This window comes from Ranitomeya variabilis, chromosome 2, assembly GCF_051348905.1.
Source record: "Ranitomeya variabilis isolate aRanVar5 chromosome 2, aRanVar5.hap1, whole genome shotgun sequence".
NCBI classification, from domain to species: Eukaryota; Metazoa; Chordata; class Amphibia; order Anura; family Dendrobatidae; genus Ranitomeya; species Ranitomeya variabilis.
The window spans coordinates 813,829,095-813,845,147 of NC_135233.1; positions in this window are offsets into that span (position 1 = coordinate 813,829,095).

The following is a 16,053-nucleotide window of genomic DNA, read 5'->3' on the forward strand; positions in this document are numbered from 1 at the left end:
GACTGCTGCAAATCGGAGGATAAAAGTTCTGGATTTATTTTGTGAGTTTGAAAATAAAGACATTTAAATTGAACTTTCTTGGGTCACTGCCTCATTGCCTCACAGACATGAAAGCCATTTCTTCACAACATGTATAATTAATACTTGTAAAGTGTATGACACGAACAGAAAAAAGCAAAGATCGCAGGCGGCACTGTCTTGTAAAGTGTATGTTTGCATCCAGTATTGATAAAGTGTATATAGACTAATGTGTATGTAATATCTGTGTGATCAATGAATACTGAAAATTCATGAAAACAACTCTACGTCGTTGTTACTTTTATTCTAATCTTGTAGTACCACTTTAAGTTCTAACAAGAATCACATCACAAGCTTAGCATAAAAATACTTTTCTTTGCGAGCTGTAAATGTTAAATAGAATTTACAGGAAGAATGCATTTTCTTGCTATAATTTAGCAAAAACAAGACGTAATGCTTTTGAAATAGCAGTATTATATATGTGTATTAAAAATAAAGTGTAAGGTTTAGAACACACAAAACATTTCCTAAAGGAAGAAAAGAATGTTCAAAAGAAATGTTTACATGTTTTGCAAACAATTTCCTTCTTCTGATGTAAAATAAAAGCAGCTTTATAACCTTTATCCTAGTTATATCTTAAAATCTCTGCAAAGAAAACACACAGAATTATACTTGGTATTGTAAAATTGTACAGATGGAAATGTGGAATTTAAATTTGCTTCTTCTTTCTAATGCTACTGAAAGCATGGATCATTGCTTCAAAAAAATGTTTGAAATTTCTATGTTTGTAGAGTGCCTAAGGATTAGTTATTTATTTTTATTATTTTTTATATCTGCCTTGCAGATGTTATTGTATTCCTTCCGTTTACCGGACTCAAAATATATACTAACTTGAACTGAGTGACATACGTCATTAATTTTTTTCACATGTTTGGTTTATTGCATATAACTTACAGAATATTATACCTGAATTGTCAAAAAAAAAAATTAAGAATTCTTGTCACATATGAAAGTTTGAGTTTTAATTAGTGCTTTGCAATGAAATATAACTCAAATAATATTCTGTCCTTTGTCATGGAAGCAAAACAGTTTGAACATGTTGCTTTTTTATTGTTGCATGATCCTTCTGGCTAAATTCTGGCATGCTTGCTTTTGGACATGCAAGTTCAAAGCTAAGTGGCTGTTTCCTGTAAAGATTGATCTCCCTCTTCCTTCTCTCTTTTCTACTTTCTTTATCTCATAAGTGTCCCCAGTGATACACATGAAAATTGCATTTTAGAGAGGAAGAAAACTGAAACTCTAGCTTCGCTCATAGGGGTAGCAATCTTAAAAGTCAATATTGACCCTTGCAAGTCTTGCCAAATGACTTCGGATTATATTCAAAACCAAACATTCTATTTGCATACATGTGTTTTGTGGTGTTTGTCTCTCATCAGTGCAAAGCAGAGATCTGATTTCGCTAGGTAATAGGTCTCTGATAAGGGTTTTTAGTGGTAAAGCTTTCTACTTGTGGAGAGTGCCAAGCGAGCGTAAGAAGACTCATAAGACAGGCAATTCTCCTCTGGAAATTTATATGTGGAAATAGCCTATTCAGAGAGGAAGGAAGATGATTTGCACTCTAGTGCAAACTATTGGGGAAGCAATTCAAAAAGTCAATATTGACCTTTTCATGAGTTTTGTATTAATGAGATGCAGTTTCCCTGAAAGAGGTGTCTTCAAATGGAGTGTCTAGCTTGGTTTTTTTACCCTAAGTCATGGGCAAAGGCTTGATGAAAGGTCAATATTGACTTTTAGGTTTGGTACCCCAATAGATGGCACTGGAGTTTAAGTTCTCTTCCTCTTTGAAGAGGAATACGGATATTTAAAGGGAATCATGAAAAATACTATTAACATGTAGATATGGAGTTAATAGTGTTAATAGCATTCTGAATCAGCCCAGCGCTGTCACTTAGACCCATGCTGCCCCCGTGACTGAAACCCGAAAATTACCAGGAGGAACAAAGTTAATTTCCTCCCAGCAGCGGGGGTTTAAGTGTGAGCACCTGACAGATTCAGAATGCCATTAACGTGCAGATTAACCCCATACCTGCAGGTTAATTGTGTTTTTATGTGACAGGCTCTTATTACATTTCTTGAAGAGCATTGCATGGTCTAAAAGTTTCATTACAAGTTTAACTTTCCAGATTAAAATTCTAGTAATGTATAACAAATTTTGTCTGAAAAATACTGACCTATACAAGCCTCCGCTGTGCTCAGTAGGATGTTAGCACTTAGCTGGAAACAAGGAGTAATACATTATTGCAAGATCAGCCTATGCAAAGCGTTTATAATCTATATCCATGGAACAGCATAAGTCTGGAAAAGAGCTGTATAGAAAAAATAGTAAGATATTATTCATTGAAACTATTCGCAAAGTTTTTTTTTATTTTATATGCACTGGCACAAAGAAAAAATGGTTGCATATTCTATACAATGTTCCCATTTGAGCATCGAACATAAAACACAAGGTAATAATTGTAAACTGGGGATAATATTTTACTCATTGAAAAAAAGAGAAAAATTGCTAAAATTCACTTTATAACCAGGTGTTTTTGAAATTTTGGCAAAGTTAAATCCACAGAATATAACAAAGTGAAATATTTGGAATGTAGGTTTGAAAAAAAATAATCTTACTAAAAATTCTTCATTAACTCATTCAGCAATCTGCTGTGGACAGGGATACATAAAGCTGTTGGAGCCAAATGGCTAAACATTTTTAAAAACACTATTGCAAAAATATTTTTAGCCACAAATTTATGCATATCAAGGGGTATTCCCATCTCCAAAATCCTATTCTAATTTGTAGTAGATGTTATAATAATAATTAGGAAGGTAGGCAGAGATAAGAGTGGAGCTGAAGAGTGGTGCAGTGCTCTAGAGAGCTTTGAGAGGGTGATAAGTTTATGTTGTATTTTATAGAGGATAAGCAACCAATGCAATGACTGGCACAGGGAAGAGCCAATGAGATAGTAATATGAATACCAGTTAGTAGTGACTTTTAGCTTTCAATATGAGAATAAATCAGAGTGACAGCATCAGTGTGAGTTTTTGCAGTTTCGATGTTAAGAAAAGAGTGGATTACTCAATTGTTTATGAGGTGCAGTTGACATGAGCAATTGAGTGATTTGATATAGGGGAATGAAGCTCAATATCAAATCACCCCTAACAAAGTGATGTTGCCAAAGAGTTATGGTAGTATCACACACAGAAATTGAAATATCAACTTTAGATATGTTGGTAGAGGGTAGAAACTAAAGAAATTAAGTTTTGGAAAGATTCAGCATTAGTTAGAGTGAGGACATCATATTAGAGACAATGGACCATCACTGGTATTTTGAAGCAGTGCAAGCTATAATAAAGTGTCAATAGTGTAGACAAGGTACTGAAAGCTAAACATGGTGTTAGTTTGTCCAATAGGAGTTGTGTAGCGTCAAGCACTGAACCCTGAAGAACCCCAATAGTAAGGCAAAGAGGAGAAGAAGAAGAAGGGCCAGCAAGTGAGATACTGAAAGAACAGTCAAAAAAGTAAGAGGTCAACCAAGAGAAAGAACTATCCTTACAGCAAATTGAGTGGTGCATGCTGAGGATTGAGTGATAAATGGTAACAAATGCTAGTCAAATAAAAAAAAGTAGTTGCCATTTGATTTAGCTGTAAGTAAATAATTTGAAACTTAAGAATAAAGTAATTCTTTGCAACTTTAAATTTTGTAACCGTTTTATTTTTCTGTCAACATAGCGAACAAATCAAGATCCCTAGGTGAAGTAGATCCTCTAAGCCCAAGGTCCAGGTAAGCACACAGGCCCTCTGGCATCAAAGCAGCAGGCCAGTGTAGCACACAGGAAACAGATAGCTGAGTTACTGGAGGCAAGCTGAACATCTTAAAGGGGTCCTGGAAGCCTCAAGCCAGCAGGAGACATCCTGGAAGCTGCAGGTAGACACACAGAGGCAAACTATCAGTCTTTAAGGGATCCAGGAGACTACAGACAGGTAGCTGATTTACTGGGAGCCACAGACTAATGAAGTCCTGAAGAGCACTGACAAATAGTGGGGACACTGGAAGCAGAAGAAAAACAGGTGAAGTCCTGAATAACACTGAAAGGCAGCAGGGTTACTGAAAGCAACTGTAATAATTATAGGGGATAATTCAGGAGACTCTTTGCGTGGAACAAGACAACTACAGGACACAGTTTTATAAGTGGTAAAGTCTATATTATCACACGGTGATTCAAACAGGTGCAGAGAGAAACTCAAGTCCACAACACTTGGTGCAAATATCAAATGCAGCTCAGCAGTCTATAGGAAACTTCAGAGGAAAATGCAATCATGCAGAAAGTCTATGAAGCACAATTATTCTTGAGGATACTTGACATGAAAAAGTCCTTGCTTAGTCCAAAACACAGATAGATATGCTTATAAGGCAGTTCAAGTAATATCTTAGCTCAACCAGGGAGGTCTGGGTAATAGTCTCAGGTTCTTGCAGAGCAGCAACAGCTTACATGTCCAGCAAATGCAGATGGAAGTAAACACGAGCAGCAGATGAAGGAGGATTACTGGAACTGGTGTATGCAGCAGGAACTCAGAGCAGAGTAGCAGGATCACCACACAGGTTCACAGGAGCAGGTATATAGCCAGACAGTCAACAGAGGTCAGGAGCTGGATGCAAGGCAGAATACTCTAGCACAGACTGAAGGCTGGGGTGGAGTTTTATAGCAGGAAGACACAGTGCACATGAGACCAAAGACGCCATCTTGGAAAAGGGCAGTAATGCACAAAAAGGTAATAACAAATGTTCAGAGTCCTGACATTATTCCCTCCTTAGAAGCGGCCTCAGGATGATCCAGGACCTGGTTTCTCAGGGAATCTCTGATGAAAACGAGAAATCTTCTGTTGGGCATTGATGTTTTCCACAGGTTCCCAAGAGTCTTCCTCAGGGGGATATCCCTGCCATCTTATCAGATATTGGAGCCGATTCCTGCGAATCCTGGAATCAACAATTTCCTTCACCGCAAATTGTTCTTGCCCATCAATCACCACAGGCTGCGGAGGTGGCACAACACGTCCCTGGAAGGTATTAGGAGATACAGGCTTTAGTAAAGATACATGAAAAACTGGGCGTACCTTCATAGTCCTAGGCAGCTTCAGCCGGCAGGCCACAGAGCTCACAATACCGTTGATCTTGAAAAGGCCAATGAATTTCTGTCCAAGTTTTGGTGAAAGAATGTTTAACTTCAGATTCTTAGTTGCTAACCACACGGAATCTCCTACCTTGAACATGGGTGCAGGTTTACGGAATCTATCAGGCGATCTCTTATAACGTTCTTGAGCTGTGGTCAGGGATTCCTTCAGAACCTCCAGATTTTGCCTCATTGCAGTCAGCCTTTCCTCCACTGCCGGAACTGGAGAATTAATTGGAGACCTAGGTAAGATACACGGATGATAAACCAGATTGGCAAAGAAAGGTGTAAATTTAGTGGAGGCGCTCTGAGAATTGTTATATGAAATTTTGGCTAACGGCAGCAACTCCAACCAATCATCCTGGAGATGGCTGACATAGCATCTTAGATATTGTTCCAGCGTCTGGTTGGTACGCTCAGTCTGACCATTTGTCTGGGGATGGTAAGCGGAAGAGAGACAGACATTAATATTGAGTGCAGAGCAATACCCCTTCCAGAATCTTGAAGTGAACTGCACTCCACAGTCAGAGATGATCTCATCCGGAACCCCATGCAACCGAAAGACATTCTGTATAACCAAGTTCACTGTATCTTTAGCTGAGGGGAGGCCGGTGCACGGAACAAAATGAGCAGCTTTAGTCAGGATATCAACTACCACCATGATTGTATTCATGCCCCCTGATGTAGGCAGCTCCACAATAAAGTCCATTGATATAGACCCCCAAGGGCGGGACGGAACAGGTAATGGGTTTAGAAGACCCGTAGGTGCCACATGAGGAGTCTTGTGACGAGCGCATACCTCGCAAGAGAGAACATAGTCCTTGGTATCCTTCAGGCAAGTTGGCCACCAGAAGAATTGGCTCAGGAACTCTTGTGTCTTCTGTACCCCCTGTGACCAGCCAACTTGGAGTCATGTACCAAATTGAGGATCTGCAGACGGACGACCTCAGGGACGTAGATAAGTCAATCTCTGAACCACATGCCACCCTTAAAGACAAGATTAATATCCACAGGTGGGTTGGCCAGAAATACATCAACATCATAAGCCTCCCTGCACTCCTTCCACAAGTCCCAATCGTGGATAACTCCGATGAAATTGGCATCAGATAGAATGGTCTTGGACGGGGCTCCAGGTACGGAATCCGCAGCATGGATTTGGGATAAAGCATCAGCCTTCCCATTATGAGAACCTGGACGGTACGAGATAACAAAGTTAAATTGATTTAAAAATAAGTTCCAACGAGCCTGACGAGGAGAAAGACATCTAGCGGATCTAAGGAACTCTAAATTGCGATGGTTAGTTAGCACTATGATCTGTTGTGCAGCTCCTTGCAGATGATGCCTCCATTCTTTGAAAGCCGCAATAATAGCCAGCAATTCCTTGCCTCTTGTTATGATCCTTAGTGGTTGAGGATCACAAATTACTCCAGCTAAGTAACAAACATAGGACAAGCTCTAGGGAGGTGGTAAACTGGACTGACCGCAAATCTGAACCTATCCAAATACACTAGAAGTAGCCGGTGAACGTGCCTAAAAATCCTAGACGTCTCGAGCCAGCCTAAGGAACTAACTACCCCGAGAGAGAAAGAAAGACCTCTCTTGCCTCCAGAGAAATAATCCCCAAAGATATAGAAGCCCCCAACAAATAATAACGGTGAGGTAAGAGGAAGGCACATACACAGGGGTGAAAGCAGATTCAGCAAATGAGGCCCACTAATACTAGATAGCAGAAAATAGAAAAGGGAATCTATGCGGTCAGTAAAAAACCCTTACAAAATATCCACTCTGAGATTTCAAGAACCCCCACACCAACTAACGGTGTGGGGGGAGAAACTCAGTCCCCTAGAGCAACCAGCAAGCGAGGAAATCACATTTTAGTGAGCTGGACTAAAAACATAATGAATGCTGATAATCAAAAAATGATCAAACAAAAACTTAGCTTGTCTTGGAGAAACTGGGAGCAAGGTAGACACAAGGAATCTGAAGAGCACTGAATACATTGATAGCAGGCAAGGAACTGAGTATCCAGGTGAGCTAAATAGGAAACCAACCAAGGATAACGAACCAGCTGATGCTGCCAACCTGCAGAAAGACAACACTACACAGTACCGCTTGTGACCACTAGAGGGAGCCCAAAAATAGAGTTCACAACAGTACCCCCCCCTTGAGGAGGGGTCACCGAACCCTCATCAAGACCCCCAGGGCGATCAGGATGAGCCGCGTGGAAGGCACGAACCAAATCGGCCGCATGAACATCAGAGGCGACAACCCAGGAATTATCCTCCTGACCATAGCCCTTCCACTTAACCAAATACTGAAGCCTCCGTCTAGAGATACGAGAATCCAAAATCTTCTCCACCACATACTCCAATTCGCCCTCGACCAGCACCGGAGCAGGAGGCTCAACAGAAGGAACCACAGGTACCACATACCTCCGCAACAAAGACCTATGGAACACATTATGAATGGCAAACGATGCTGGGAGATCCAAACGAAAAGACACCGGGTTAAGGATTTCCAAGATCTTATAAGGACCGATGAAGCGAGGCTTGAATTTAGGAGAGGAGACCTTCATGGGAACATACCGAGAAGACAGCCACACCAAATCCCCAACACGAAGTCGGGGACCCACACCGCGGCGGCGGTTGGCAAACCGCTGGGCCTTGTCTTGTGACAATTTCAAATTGTCCACCACATGGTTCCAAATCTGCTGCAACCTATCCACCACAGAATCCACCCCAGGACAGTCAGAAGGCTCAACCTGACCCGAGGAAAAACGAGGATGGAAACCAGAATTGCAGAAAAAAGGCGAAACCAAAGTAGCAGAACTAGCCCGATTATTAAGGGCAAACTCGGCCAACGGCAAAAAAGTCACCCAATCATCCTGATCAGCAGAAACAAAACATCTCAAATAAGTTTCCAACGTTTGATTAGTTTGCTCGGTTTGGCCGTTAGTCTGAGGATGGAAGGCCGACGAAAAAGACAAATCAATGCCCATCTTAGCACAAAAAGTCCGCCAAAACCTGGACACAAACTGGGATCCTCTATCAGACACAATATTTTCAGGAATGCCGTATAAGCGAACCACATTCTGAAAAAATAGAGGAACCAAATCGGAGGAAGAAGGCAACTTAGGCAAGGGCACCAAATGGACCATCTTGGAAAAACGATCACACACCACCCAGATGACAGACATTTTCTGAGATACTGGAAGATCCGAAATAAAATCCATGGAAATGTGTGTCCAAGGCCTTTTCGGAACAGGCAAAGGCAAAAGCAAACTGCTGGCACGAGAACAGCAAGGCTTAGCCCGAGCACAAATCCCACAAGACTGCACAAAGGAACGCACATCCCGCGACAAGGAAGGCCACCAGAAGGACCTAGCCACCAAATCTCTGGTACCAAAAATCCCAGGATGACCCGCCAACACCGAAGAATGAACCTCGGAAATAACTCTGCTGGTCCATCTATCCGGGACAAACAGTCTCTCTGGTGGACAACGGTCAGGTCTATCCGCCTGAAATTTCTGCAGCACTCGTCGCAAATCTGGGGAAATGGCAGACAAAATAACTCCCTCTCTGAGAATACCAGCCGGCTCAGAAACTCCCGGAGAGTCAGGCACAAAACTCCTAGAAAGTGCATCAGCTTTCACGTTCTTCGAACCAGGCAGGTATGAGACCACGAAGTTGAAACGGGAGAAAAACAACGACCAACGAGCCTGTCTAGGATTCAGGCGCTTGGCAGATTCAAGGTAAATCAGATTTTTGTGATCAGTCAAGACCACCACACGATGTTTAGCTCCTTCGAGCCAATGTCGCCACTCCTCAAATGCCCACTTCATAGCCAACAACTCCCGATTACCAACATCATAATTCCGCTCGGCAGGCGAAAACTTTCTTGAAAAGAAAGCACATGGCTTCATCACAGAGCCATCAGAGCTTCTCTGCGACAAAACAGCCCCTGCTCCAATCTCAGAAGCATCAACCTCGACCTGGAAGGGGAGAGAGACATCTGGCTGACATAAGACTGGAGCTGAAGAAAACCAGTGCTTCAGCTCCCGAAAGGCCTCCACGGCCGCAGGAGACCAATTAGTCACATCAGAACCCTTCTTGGTCAAATCCGTCAAAGGTTTAACCACGCTAGAAAAATTAACGATGAAACGACGGTAAAAATTTGCAAAACCCAAGAACTTCTGAAGACTCTTAACAGACGTGGGCTGAGTCCAGTCATGAATAGCCTGGACTTTGACTGGGTCCATCTCCACAGTAGAAGGAGAAAAAATAAAACCCAAAAAGGAGACCTTCTGTACTCCGAAGAGTCATTTTGAGCCCTTCACAAATAAAGCATTAGCACGCAGGACCTGAAACACCATCCTGACCTGCTTCACATGGGACTCCCAATCATCAGAAAAGACCAAAATGTCATCCAGATAAACAATCATAAATTTATCCAGATATTCTCGGAAGATGTCATGCATGAAGGACTGAAACACAGAAGGAGCATTAGAGAGTCCAAAAGGCATCACTAAGTACTCAAAATGGCCTTCGGGCGTATTAAATGCTGTTTTCCATTCATCTCCCTGCTTAATGCGCACAAGGTTATACGCACCACGGAGATCTATCTTGGTGAACCAACTGGCACCCTTAATCCGAGCAAACAAATCAGACAATAGTGGCAAAGGATACTGAAATTTGACTGTGATTTTATTCAGAAGACGATAATCTATACAAGGTCTCAAAGAACCGTCCTTCTTGGCCACAAAAAAAAAATCCTGCACCAAGAGGGGAAGAGGATGGGCGAATATGTCCCTTCTCCAAAGACTCCTTTATATAACTCCGCATCGCAGCATGCTCTGGTATAAACAAATTAAAAAGTCGTCCCTTAGGGAATTTACTACCAGGAATTAAATTTATAGCACAGTCACAATCCCTATGAGGGGGCAGGGCACTGGACCTGGGCTCATCAAATACATCCTGGTAGTCAGACAAAAACTCAGGGACCTCAGAAGGAGTGGAAGAAGCAATAGACACCAACGGAGTATCGCCATGAATTCCCTGACAACCCCAACTTGACACAGACATAGCTTTCCAATCTAAAACTGGATTATGAGCCTGCAGCCATGGCAGACCCAAAACGACAACATCATGCAAATTATGCAGAACAAGAAAGCAAATCACCTCCTGATGTACGGGAGTCATGCACATGGTCATTTGCGTCCAATACTGAGGCTTATTCTCAGCCAATGGCGTAGCATCAATTCCCCTCAGAGGAATAGGAAATTCCAAAGGCTCCAGGACAAAACCACAGCGCCTGGCAAACGACAAATCCATCAGATTCAGGGCAGCACCCGAATCCACAAAAGCCATAACCGGGTAGGACGACAAAGAACAAATCAAAGTAACAGACAAAATAAATTTAGGCTGTATAGTACCAATGGTGACAGGTTTAGCGATTTTTTTTAAGCGTTTAGAGCGTGCTGAGATAACATGAGTAGAATCACCACAGTAAAAGCACAACCCATTCTGACGTCTATGACTTTGTCGCTCAATTCTGGTCAGAGTTCGGTCACATTGCATAGACTCAGGTCTCTGTTCAGAAAATACCGCCAAAGGATGAGCAGATTTGCGCTCCCGCAAATGCCGATCAACCTGAATGGCTAAAGCCATAGAATCACTCAGACTTGTAGGGGTGGGAAACCCCACCATAACATTCTTAACGGCCTCAGAAAGACCTTCTCTGAAATTTGCAGCCAGGGCACACTCATTCCATTGAGTAAGCACCGACCATTTCCGAAATTTTTGACAATACACCTCTGATTCATCCTGACCCTGAGAGATAGCCAGCAACGCTTTTTCTGCCTGATTCTCAAGATTAGGCTCCTCATAAAGCAATCCAAGAGCCAGAAAAAATGCATCTACATTAAGCAATGCAGGATCTCCTGGCGCCAGAGAGAAAGCCCAATCTTGAGGGTCACCACGCAACAAGGAGATAACAATTTTAACTTGCTGAGCGGAATCACCAGAGGAACGAGGTCTCAGAGATAGAAATAACTTACAATTATTCTTAAAATTTAGAAACCTAGATCTATCTCCAGAAAACAACTCAGGAATGGGTATCTTTGGTTCTGACATAGGGCTATGAATAACAAAATCCTGAATACTTTGCACCCGTGCAGTAAGATGATCCACACTAGAAGTCAGAGTCTGAACATTCATGTCTGCAGCTGAGCTCAAAACCACCCAGAGTTCAAGGGGATGAAAGAAGCTAAACAGACTGCAGCAAAGGAAAAGCGGGAGGAAAAAAAAAATGTACTCAGGTCTTCTTTTTATCCCACTTCTGCGATGCATTAAACACTTTTTGGCCTGCTATACTGTTATGATCCTTAGTGGTTGAGGATCACAAATTACTCCAGCTAAGTAACAAACATAGGACAAGCTCTAGGGAGGTGGTAAACTGGACTGACCACAAATCTGAACCTATCCAAACACACTAGAAGTAGCCGGTGAACGTGCCTAAAAATCCTAGATGTCTCGAGCCAGCCTAAGGAACTAACTACCCCGAGAGAGAAAGAAAGACCTCTCTTGCCTCTAGAGAAATATTTCCCAAAGATATAGAAGCCCCCAACAAATAATAACGGTGAGGTAAGAGGAAGGCACATACACAGGGGTGAAAGCAGATTCAGCAAATGAGGTTCACTAATACTAGATAGCAGAAAATAGAAAAGGGAATCTATGCGGTCAGTAAAAAACCCTTACAAAATATCCACTCTGAGATTTCAAGAACCCCCACACAAACTAACGGTGTGGGGGGAGAAACTCAGTCCCCCAGAGCAACCAGCAAGCGAGGAAATCACATTTTAGCGAGCTGGACTAAAAACATAATGAACGCTGATAATCAAAAAATGATCAAACAAAAACTTAGCTTGTCTTGGAGAAACTGGGAGCAAGGTAGACACAAGGAATCTGAAGAGCACTGAATACATTGATAGCAGGCAAGGAACTGAGTATCCAGGTGAGCTAAATAGGAAACCAACCAAGGATAACGAACCAGCTGATGCTGCCAACCTGCAGAAAGACAACACTACACAGTACCGCTTGTGACCACTAGAGGGAGCCCAAAAATAGAGTTTACAACAGCCTCCCACGTCGTAATTCTTCTCTGCTGAGGTTAGTCTACGGGAAAAGAAAGCACAAGGATGTAGCAGACCCTTCTCTCCAGTTCTTTGGGAGAGAATAGCCCCCAAAGCATTATCAGAAGTGTCCACCTCCACAATGAAAGAAAGTGTTGGATCTGGGTGTATCAACAGCGGTGCTGATGTGAAACAGATCTTAAGCCGATCAAAAGCTTCTTGAGCCTGTGATGACCACTTAAAGGGCTTTTCCTTCTTTGTCAAGGAAGTAATGGGACGGACAATATCAGAAAAATTTCGAATGAAGCGTCTGTAGAAATTTGCAAAACCAATAAAACGTTGGACCTCCTTAACGTTCTTGGGTACCGGCCAGTCAAGGATAGCCTGAATCTTACCAGATTCCATTTTCAGCCCCTGGGGAGAGATGATATAACCTAAGAACTGTATCTCAGAATGATGGAACTCACATTTCTCCGGCTTAATATACAGATGGTTCTCTTTCGGACGTCTTAAAACAGTTTTGACATGTTCTTCATGTTCCTGTAGAGAGTCAGAAAAGATTAATATATCGTCCAAATTGATCACTACAAACTGGTCCAACAAATCTCTGAAAATGTCATTAGCAAGGTGTTGAAACGTTGCAGGGGCGTTACAAAGCCCGAAGGGCATCATAAGAGATTCAAAGTGTCCATACCGGCATCTGAATGCTGTCTTCCACTCATCCCCTGGACGAATGCGCACCAAATTATAAGCCCCACTAAGATCCAGTTTAGAGAACACCTTAGCATGGTGGACTCTTTCCAGTAATTTGGGAATCAGAGGCAAAGGGTAACGGTTTCGTACGGTTACCTTATTGAGTTCCCGATAGTAAACACAGGGTCTCAGGGTCCCATCCTTCTTCTTTACAAGAAAGATAGGTGCCCCTGCTGGTGAGGAAGAAGGACGTATGAAGCCTTTGGCAAGATTTTCATCAATATACTCCTTTAAGGCTTGAAGCTCAGGTGCCGCCAAAGGGTATACGTTACCAAAAGAAATAGCTGCCCCAGGCAGCAACTCAATGGGACAGTCATAATACCTGTGTGGAGGAAGCTGATCTGCATTCTTCTTGTCACAGATGTCAGAGAACTCTTTATATGCTGGAGGTAAAGGAAATAAGTGTACATGTGGTTCCGTAGCCGTGGACTCAGGGACAGCTTCTGTTAACGCTGAGTTGCTCCTTGTTGGAAAGATAATCTCCTTGGTCTCCCAGTTGATAATTGGGTTCTGAGAACGCAACAAAGGAATGCCTAAAATCACAGGAAAATGAGGAGAAGAAATTAGCAAGAAAGAAAGTTGCTCCTGATGATTAGGCGCCAACAAAATTTCAATGGGTACGGTCTCCTGATCCACAGGCCCAGAGATTAAAGGTGACCCATCCACTGTTTCCATGGTAATTGGAGAGGCTCTTTGCTGAATTTCAATACCATGTTCCTTGGCAAATGTGATATCCATGAAATTGCCACCTGCACCAGAGTTAATCATAGCTTCACTGGAAATCCACTGTCCTGAACACAGGATCTTAATAGGGAGAGAACAGTGAGAGTTCTTTTCCTTAAGCTCCTTGGGGGGTGAGGTCATAGAAAGTGAATGGAATACAGCGTTTAAAGGCAGGCTACATTCAGAGATGTCAGATTCATCATCACAGTTGTCATACTCCCCTACTGCTGCTAGCACCTTGTTAGGCCTTCTAGGACACTTAGGATAATTGATCAAGAAGTGGTCAGATTGGCCGCAGTAGAAACATAGACTTTCACGAAGGCGATGCTCCCGGGGCTCATTGATCTTGCGCCTCTGAATGGAATCAATTTGCATGAGCACCTCCTCTAGCTCCCAAGATGTTTTACCTGCAGGCTCTTTGAAAGGAAGGGAAAAGTTAGAAATACGGTTATATGCAGCAAACTTCTCCTGCCTACGCTCAGTAAGGCGAATGTCAATGCGCACACAAAGCTGTATAAATGTCTCTAGCTCTTGTGGTGACTCAGAGTGAGCTAGTTCATCTTTTACAATACTAGACAGACCCCTTTTAAAAATAGGCAACTGTGCATAACTGTCCCAATTGGTATCTACCGCTAATCTCCTGAATTCAGTAGCATACTCAATAACAGAACGTTTTGCCTGGCGTAAAGACAATAAAGCAGATTCAGCGGTTGCACAACGATTAGGATCATCAAATATTAATGCCGTAGCAGCCAAGAAATCATCCAAGTTATTTAACCGTGGGTCACGATACTCAATCATCGGATTCGCCCAGGCGAGCGCTCGTGCGGTCAGCAGCATTATTACACACAATACTTTGGATCTATCATTAGGAAAACGGTCAGCATGTACATCAAAATATAGCATACATTGATTCACAAAGCCACGAAATTTGTCGCGATCATCATTAAATCTGAATGGGGGCAACTTAGGTGGGCTAGCTGGTGGCGGTTTCCCAGAGGGAAAAGTCATTTGTGCAGCTATTTGCGTGCTTATGTCCTGAAAAGCCCATTCATACTGGGACTCTATGCCAGCAAGTTTGTTTTCCTGGGCTGCCATGCTGGTGCTTAAGTCCTGCAAAGTCTGTCCAAACACTTGTTGATTGTGTTCAAAGCTTCCAAACTTCTTTTGCAGACCTTCCACATCTTTCTGCAGTGATCTAATTATGGAAAACACCTGCTCTAGTCTGCTTTCTGCAGTCATTGTTCCAGCAGTCTCCTTTTTTTTTAGGCTAGAGTATCCTGTAACAATTATAGGGGATAACTCAGGAGACTCTTTGCGTGGAACAAGACAACTACAGGACACAGTTTTATAAGTGGTAAAGTCTATATTATCACACGGTGATTCAAACAGGTGCAGAGAGAAACTCAAGTCCACAACACTTGGTGCAAATATCAAATGCAGCTCAGCAGTCTATAGGAAACTTCAGAGGAAAATGCAATCACGCAGAAAGTCTATGAAGCACAATTATTTGTGAGGATACTTGACACGAAAAAGTCCTTGCTTAGTCCAAAACACAGATAGATATGCTTATAAAGCTTTTCAAATAATATCTTAGCTCAACCAGGGAGGTCTGGGTAATAGTCTCAGGTTCTTGCAGAGCAGCAACAGCTTACATGTCCAGCAAATGCAGATGGAAGTAAACACGAGCAGCAGATGAAGGAGGATTACTGGAACTGGTGTATGCAGCAGGAACTCAGAGCAGAGTAGCAGGATCACCACACAGGTTCACAGGAGCAAGTATATAGCCAGGGAGTCACCAGAGGTCAGGAGCTGGATGCAAGGCAGAATATTCTAGCACAGACTGAAGGCTGGGGTGGAGTTTTATAGCAGGAAGACACAGTGCACATGAGACCAAAGACGCCATCTTGGAAAAGGGCAGTAATGCACAAAAAGGTAATAAAAAATGTTCAGAGTCCTGACAGCAACAGACAAACAGGTGAAGTATTGAAGACCACTGAAAGGCAGCATGGTTACTCAGGTACTGGAAACCACAGGTGACCAATAGACAGCCTTGGACAAGAACTGTGCATAGACAAACTAAATAGTTACTAGAAAGTTTGAACACAATAATAAAACAAAAGTATGTTTAAAAGAAAAATGTTCAGCTCACCCCGTTATGTCCTAGTTCCTTGGTTGGTCATCGGCGCACGGAGCCACCCTGGTGCTGGCGGTGA